General features: G+C 37.4%; 1 non-coding gene across 1 annotated transcript; it reads right to left on the bottom strand.

Moving 5' to 3' along the window:
• Positions 1-3,676: 3,676 nt before the first annotated feature.
• On the bottom strand, positions 3,677-3,748 carry Trnac-aca (transfer RNA cysteine (anticodon ACA)). Its single transcript has one exon. It is a non-coding gene; the product is annotated as a tRNA-Cys (tRNA).
• Positions 3,749-8,680: the final 4,932 nt, after the last annotated feature.

Raw genomic sequence — 8,680 nt, 5'->3', positions numbered from 1 at the left:
ACTTATGTATTTTTTCGACCGATACCCATTTGTTTGCAGACTTTGTAAGTAAATTCACTATAAAGCAGGCGGCATTGTAAAATGTACGGCTCTAAAGGCGTACATCTAAAGGGTGATTTATTACACAATCTTTTGAAGTCATTATGGGAGAAGGATGTCGTGACATCACGACATTCTTCATACGATTGAGTGAGTGAGTGAGTGAGTGAGTGAGTGAGTGAGTGAGTGAGTGAGTGAGTGAGTGAGTGAGTGAGTGAGTGAGTGAGTGAGTGAGTGAGTGAGTGAGTGAGTGAGTGAGTGAGTGAGTGAGTGAGTGAGTGAGTGAGTGAGTGAGTGAGTGAGTGAGTGAGTCAGTGAGTCAGTGAGTCAGTGAGTCAGTCAGTCAGTCAGTCAGTCAGTCAGTCAGTCAGTCAGTCAGTCAGTCAGTCAGTCAGTCAGTCAGTCAGTCAGTCAGTCAGTCAGTCAGTCAGTCAGTCAGTCAGTCAGTCAGTCAGTGAGTCAGTCAGTCAGTCAGTGAGTCAGTCAGTCAGTCAGTCAGTGAGTCAGTGAGTCAGTGAGTCAGTGAGTCAGTGAGTCAGTGAGTGAGTAGCAATAGCAATATATGGAAGCAATCGGCTATTAGGATTGATATGTGTTTGTTTACTTTATCTTTCATGGTAATTGTCGCCACGGTTATTTGCTGTATTTGCATGGTTTTTGCAGATTTAGGCGACGAAAGCTTTAATCAAACCATACATAGATTTTAGATGGGTTCAATCTTGGGGAGTGGGGGATACACTTCTAGAGGCGGTGATAGGACATGTGACTTAGTTCATTTGAGAGGGAAAACGACAACGTTACCTTAAACCGTTATGACAAAGTGGATCCTTTGTGTATTTTGTACCAGTATTTGACTGTTTTTCAACAATGTGTACTTTTTAAATTTCCATTGTTTTAAGTTCCAACATAATGACTCTTACAAATTACAAAACAATGGAAAAGGCACTTTTTATTACAAAAAAGGGCACTTCTGCAATCAATTCAAGCAAGCATTGTGATTCCCTACCACTTCCGACCCTTCTCTACTCGGCTTAACCGAACCCATGATCTCAAATCTGAACCAAAATCAGCGTGACTCTATACACTCATAAACGTAAGGGTGATCACACAAAATGATGAAAACAACACTGTTTGCGTTAATTCCTTGCATCTATATTTCATTGATATCGGGGACATTCGGCCAACAGTTCCATCTAGCTCCACCACCTGATAGCTTCACCACTTGATCGGAATCGATCTGCATACCCTCCCTCTCCCCTCAGGGCCCTCACTGAAAAGTGCCCCCCCCCCCCATCCTATCGGGGTGAGGTAACGAGACGTTTTCATGAAGACAATACGAAAACGACGGCGATTAGCATTGGCATCTACATATGTATTGAATCATTTATTTGCAAGGGGTGGTGGGGACGGGGTAGACTGACTTGGCCGACATAAGTGACCATGTGGTCAGATTCCTATACAAGGCATATATAGGGAAGACTATGTGTCAACGTACTAAATCAAGGAGCCCTATCATTTATATTATTACCTTGTAAAATTGTTGTGAAATTCAGTTAACAATATCTCTATCTTGATATCTATTTGTGAAAATAGTTACACCATTGATTAAAAATTGATTATAGCTTTGGTACGTTGTCGTTGCCACTCACATAATCCAAATGTATTTATTTCATAACAATTTAGTAGGCATGACCTTTTGATCCTAGCAGGATCTTCTTCAACAGGGTTATTAGAATACTTTTAGAGAACATTCACACAAGAAGGAACCTGGGCACGAAAACCAACGAATCGAAACAACGAAACATCGAAACAACGAAGAACAACGGGCACCAAACAACGAATCGACGGATCCGCTCTCAATATACCCAGTTCTCTTGCAAGAGGAACATATTGCTACACATGATATTATCCAAAAGGCCTGAATATTCTTCAAAGGCTAATAGTGTATATAGAAAGGGGTTTCAATTAAATTTATGTTGATATACTCCATCTTTCCCCCTTTTTTTATCTTTCAATCCTTATCATATATATATAGTTATAATATACCTTGAATGTGAAAGTAATGCATATTCATGTATTGATATACAATAGAATTATGTTACATTATGTTAATGGTGAAACTTAAATTTATCGTTTACATCCGTGTTTATTTGACCTTAGTTTATAACCCACGGGTGAGGCAAGGGCTGGGTGGTAATGGGGTGCGGAAAGCGGAGAGCCAAATAAGAATACTGCAAATAAAGCTTAAAAAATAAATGAAAAGGGCTGGTATGGACAAAATATCAAAATGTTGAATTAGGAAGGCGAAAATGTTAAGATTGACTAACATTGCACCTCTGTAAAGTCACCACATATTCCTATCCCCTCCCCCACCCCTTCCGGAACAAAGTACTTTGGGTTATATATGTTCTGAATTATTTCTTTATGGAGAGCGGGATGGGACAATGAATTAGCATGTTTCTTATAAAGCAAATGATTATGGGTAGGTACCTCACGACATTCATCTTCAGGTCGTCATATTATATCAACTTTGGGTCAAGTATTGTACTAAAAACCGAAAGGATGTAAACCCTTTTAAGCAACAGTATATGAACGACGAAAGTAACCAAGCTAAGTAACTGAGTAAATCAACTCACTTTTATTAAAGACCTATAAAGTCCATACATTTCTTTTAGACTTTGTAAGTTTTCTCAAAGAAGTGGTTGACGTTTTTGTTTTGTTTCTTTTTTTAAAGATTTGTTTTTCTGTGCTCTTTTGCGCTATTGTTACTTAGTTAAATTGATTTTAATTTTAACAGAATAAGTTACGTTTCTTTCCATTGCGTACCATTCACTGATAACATACTGGAAACAAACCAACGGTATAGTTACTTACGATAACTATAGAGCAGCGCAAATATATTGTGAGTGTGTGTGGGTGGTTATGTGTGTCCAATGATTACTTTTTATTTATTAATGAGGCGTGACTTACGTTTTAATTATTAACGAGACTTGACGTACATCGAATGTGGCACAACTCCGGGGTTCAGCTGCCTGATATGATGTAGAAAAATGTAATACAGTATTTTGGTCTAATAAACAATACACAGGCAACCTAGACAAAACTGCAAAACTTTCCCGAGAAACGATCGGCATGCACAAAGTAAAACTGCATCGGTGAGATTTAATCGACAGTCCGTAAACTGTGAGGCTGCGACCGAAAAGTGGGGCAATGTTATCTGTTATTTTTTTTTCGGAGCTCTACAATAGAGAACGGATTTAGTTATCTTAGCTAGCTTTAGTAGATGATGAACAAAGGTTCTGATTGTTAGTGTTACCATGTTAACGAAATCGCTTCAATCTCATGAAATATGGTAGGGCGATTAAAAAATAGAAACTTTATATCCGTGATTTTAAATATTTTCTTGAAATTTAATTCAGTTTTAACTTGTTAGAGTAATATATATATATATATATATATATATATATATATATATATATATATATATATATATATATATACATATACATATACGTATATATATATATATATATATATATATATATATATATATATATATATAAATATATATATATATATATATATATAAATGAAAATCGTAATGAGTTGGAAAATCAAGAACAGTGAAAAAACTTCCAGCCTCCACCGGGATTCGAACCCGGGCCTTCCGCTCTGTACGCGGACACCCTAACCACTAGGCTATGGACGCTGATTGTATGTCCTGAGGTTGGAGGCTGGAATTTTTTTCACTGTTCTGGATTTTCCTTCTCATTACGTTTTCATTTATATATATTCATTTGCCTTTGTCGTTTACCTCCATTCATTAACATAAAGTCTGTTCAAAGTATCTCTTTCGAGATCCGGCTTTAGGAATCACAAATGATTTTCGAGTTGGTTAGCATCATGTTTGATCTCTTGAGTAAGGCAAAATGTCACCAAAAACAGAACTAGGATTGTTCGATACAGGTGTCAAACGCCTACAGTGAAATTACGACCTTCCTTACCGGTTTCGAACCTCTGGACATACAATCAGCGTCCATAGCCTAGTTGTTTAGGGTGTCTGCGTACAAAGCGGGAGGCCCGGGTTCGAATCCCGGTGGAGGCTGGAAGTTTTTTCACTGTTCTGGGTTTTCCTTCTCATTACGTTTTCATTTATATATATATATATATATATATATATATATATGTATGTATATATATATATATATATATATATATATATATATATATATATATATATCGTATGTATCCCTACATATAGAAGATAATTTGGGAGGCCTATTTATGCCTCGTCTGTTTGTAAACATATTGTGCCCTATACTCAGTTCCTTTAAACGATCCAGACAGTTTCACCAATAGTAGCAAATCGAGATTTTAATTGAAGTTGAAACTTTGCATTGCTGGTGCTTTGCTGCATCGTTGTGTTTTACCGATCCACTCACGGGATAACAAAAATAATAACGAAGAAATCAGTGATCGTGTATGATATGCATGAACTCAGAGGAGGAGAAAGTGTTTTGTGACCTATGTTTCTCATGAACATCGGGAAAAGGTAAGACAACAAATCGGGCTTTCATAGTCAGTACGACCGTGGTCGCTTGAGCTGTCTAAACGGGTGTGATCTGATCTGACTCAATCATTTCTTTCTAATATTCTCTAATTATCTGGTTTTAGACCGGAGGTAATACGTCATAACTTATCGGGTAATATTACCTTTAAACGCTCTCCTAAAATCTTCCACAACAGTATATAACATTAACAGGGTGCTGGTTTTATCACGTCCATGAATATATGTATTCTCGCCTCGGTGATCCGTTTTAGAAAAAGCTCTGCCCCATTCCTCCACCATTTGTCACGCTTTAGGTATATACACGGGCTAAAATAAGTGAAGTCGAAGTGATGGTTACTCATTGTTGTCAGCAAATTCCGTTTCTTGTGTCTTTTTTGCAATCATCTCTTTCCCCTCTTCGGACTCCGTTTCTACAATCTAAACAAACAAAATAGGGCTGAAAACTGATTGAATAAGACAAGGGTTACATAGCCTTCCATGGATGGCTGTAAATACAACCTGTAACAGAATATAGAGCTAAACACATTTTCTTAATTTAGTTGAAATTTATCAAGATTATAGAGATCAAAATTTATATGTCTCGTTATTTACGACAAAATATTGTTGTCACATCATGCTGGAGGGGATGGGGTGAGGGAGGGGAGCATTCTACTGTTAACACTATTCCGGATGCTATAGTCACATGGTACATTAAGGGTATACATATATTGAGACGATTATTTAAGTACGTTGCTCATAAATTTCCATAGATGTGTAGGTGTGTGCATTTTGCAGCTGTTTATGTAATCCTACATTCGCTGACCGAAGTCCGAGAGTGGGAGAGGGGGTAGAGCGAACCCCACGAAACATGAACAGTGTTGCAACGATCTTCGTAGCAACATATTTTACAATATTTGTGCCTCTATTATTGTAGTTTGCCGTCAGCGTAAATGCAAGTGGCGTTACCAGCAGGGGTGAGGGGCTGTGTCCCCAATGAAATGTCTTGCCCCTCCTCCCCCCCCCCCCACTTGCCTTCAAATGACATTGGTGGGCAACAAGAAATATTGGACGAAAGTTACAAAATGCATTTAAAGACTTAGTTAAACCATTTCGCGGTTGACGCTAATCCTCAATTGATGGGAATTCTTAAATTAATACTAGCAAATTAAGTGTCAACTTAAATATTATCCTAATATTTTGATTTCTACCATCCACTTCCCCTCGCCACACTCACTCTACACACACTCTACATCACCTAATTATATTCCGGCCATTTGATTGGTCAATTGCTCGTCGATTGCATGCAAAATCCGGTCTATTGCACTCTATGAAATAGAACCATGTGTTATAATTTCTTGATAGCACTTTTTCAATGGTAGGAGAGCAGAGAAACCAGTCTGTTTAAAACAATCTGTTGCTTGAGTGCATTTTACATCAAATTATATCCAAATTTGAAGGTGTTGTATAAAACAAATAATGAGTGGTTTCCACTCGTACAATAGTGCAAATATTTCATTCGTTGAAAGATGTAATTTGTTCCATTCAACTCGGCTGCGCCTCGTTGAATGGAACATTCCATCTTTCAACTCATGAAATATTTGCACTATTGCACTCATAACCATTCATTATTTGTATACTAACCAACGAGATAACCAGCCACTATGCTTGTTATATCATGTGTATGTATATAAGTTTATACCATCGTTTATATCGACCGTCCGAAGTTAATCTGATATTTTACTGTATGATATATTACAGTATGATATATTACGTAATTTCAACATCGCACACGTGAACTCATACAGACTGATCGGTCTGTATGAGTTAGAAGAGGCCTAACCGAAATATTTTATTTTCCAACGACGATACAGTTAAGCCGATTAATGTAATAAAGCCGATGGACTATGGCCCTGGGCAAAGGCTGAATGAATGAAGCCTAAGTCAATGAAGCTTCATATACAAATTTATTTAAATTATAATTATAGTAAATCATAGACAGAGAATTTGCTTAAACAGTACTGTTGACAGAATAGTCCAGACCAAAATGACTCCGAAAAAGTGAACCCAATTGTCAAATCCCCTTGCAAAAGCATTTTTGATTTTTTAAATTATTAAATTTATTTTAAATTCTAAATTAGATTCGGTAATTAAGAAATTTTACTGAAAAACATGAATCGTCCAATTATAAGGAAAATACTTATAGGATTTGGTGAACGAAGTGTGACCGATACCTTATGTACTGTAAACAGTATAAGAACAGAGCTCTTAAAGTTATCAGCTAAGGGTATAGTGACTTTGCTCACCCCCCCCCCACCCCCGAATGAGAGAAAAGCAAGAGAGAGGGAGGGGGAGAGGTCGGTGGAAGTTTAGAGAGAGAAAGTGTGAAAATAAAGAGAGAGAGAGAAAAAAGGGACCATGAGCGGGATAGAATTTGGAGAAGAACGTAGAGAGATCTCACACAAAGTTTGAGAAATGTGGAAATTGGAACATCTCATTCCCATTTATGACTAAAACTAGATTTCAAAGCATAGCAGTATGTTTAAGCTATCGTTGTAGGTAGCCTACATAGAGTAACCATATAGAAAAGGAATGCAAATTAACAAATTGTATGGTTACGTATACAGGAGCAGAAATCGAACAAAAGTACAGTTTTGGGACTTTATTCACTCGATTTGGCCAGCTTTAATCTTTATATTTTGACCGGTTGTGTTACAGAAAAATTGCAACCCTGCTGTAGGCTGTAGACATCAAACTGATATCAAACCGTGACACCATCGTACTGTTTGTTTTGTTTTACTGGCTACTGCCACAGTGTCATGGATTAGACTAGGCCATCCTAGAATTAGCTGCCATTTTGAGTGAGATATTAACTACGGTACTTGAATCATTTGAATACAATTTTACATGGCTAAAGTCTCCAGCGATTGGATAATATTTGAAAGCTCTGAAGCCTCTAAAGTCCACCATATTGTATAGGGACTCTATAGCGGGCCCCTGGACCCCAATCAGATAGCGCGCAGCGTATTCTTTGACAGGTCAATCATTTGAATCCGCCCCTCCCCCTAAGATGAAATCCTGGCTACGTGCTTGACTTTCGCTACAATACATCAAGTTCATATTTTTAGTTGGACGATCCCTTCAACAAATTAGAGGACGGAAATCAGGATTAAACTGTTCAAATTTGGTAAACAAACATGACAGTACCGTTACCATTATTCAAGTGTTTGGGAAGGGGCGTATTGCTAAAGTACCTAAAGTGACTGAACCGATCGCATGCAACCCCCCCGCACTCGAACTCTTTGCCCCCTCAGCCCCCTGATTGCGCAATTTTACTGTACTGTACCTTATTTCCGCCGTCTTTCCTCTTACATGCTTGGCTCCTTAAAATATAGGCTATCACAACGATTAGGATAACAATTATGATGATGAGGAGGCTGATAATGATCCAATGACAAACGCACTCTCCATTAACTTTATTTGGTGTTGTTGACGGTGACTCTGAAGGAGCAGGTGATGTGCATGACTCCGTTGAACGATTCACATTATCCGATGAGGGATTCACATTATCTGTCCCTGGATATAAACAAATTATTTAATGTCAGAGCCATGTTCTGATGAAACAATTACTTACCGCAGTTGTAACAAAATATCTGAAACTAACATAGAACAATCGATCCGTCCGAGGACTCACCAAACATTTCTAAGGCTGGGCTTATAACAGTTTCTTTCAAATTTATGCAGGGCACACTGATATTTTACAATATTAAAGTTGGTGAAGGTGCAATACTTCTAAACATATGACTACAGCCCCTTGTAAATCCACATCCTCATAGCAGATTGTTCTTAAATTTGGTGATATTTTTAATATCTGGTAACAGAAGAATGTAAAAGGTTATCATGGCAATTCTAATGAACTTGATCTACAAAATATTTTGATTTTTCATCTTTTATTTGAAAACTTTATTTCAACCATCGTCGCTTGACATAGTAAGTATTAATAGTAAATATGAGACAAGCTGTACCTTTAAGCAGCTCAAAAGTAAAGAATCGATGAATTTAAATTAAAAAACAATGGGTTGAGGGTAATCCAAA

Source organism: Apostichopus japonicus, chromosome 8 (assembly GCF_037975245.1).
Source record: "Apostichopus japonicus isolate 1M-3 chromosome 8, ASM3797524v1, whole genome shotgun sequence".
Taxonomy (NCBI): Eukaryota; Metazoa; Echinodermata; class Holothuroidea; order Aspidochirotida; family Stichopodidae; genus Apostichopus; species Apostichopus japonicus.
This window is presented reverse-complemented; position numbering and strand designations above follow the sequence as displayed.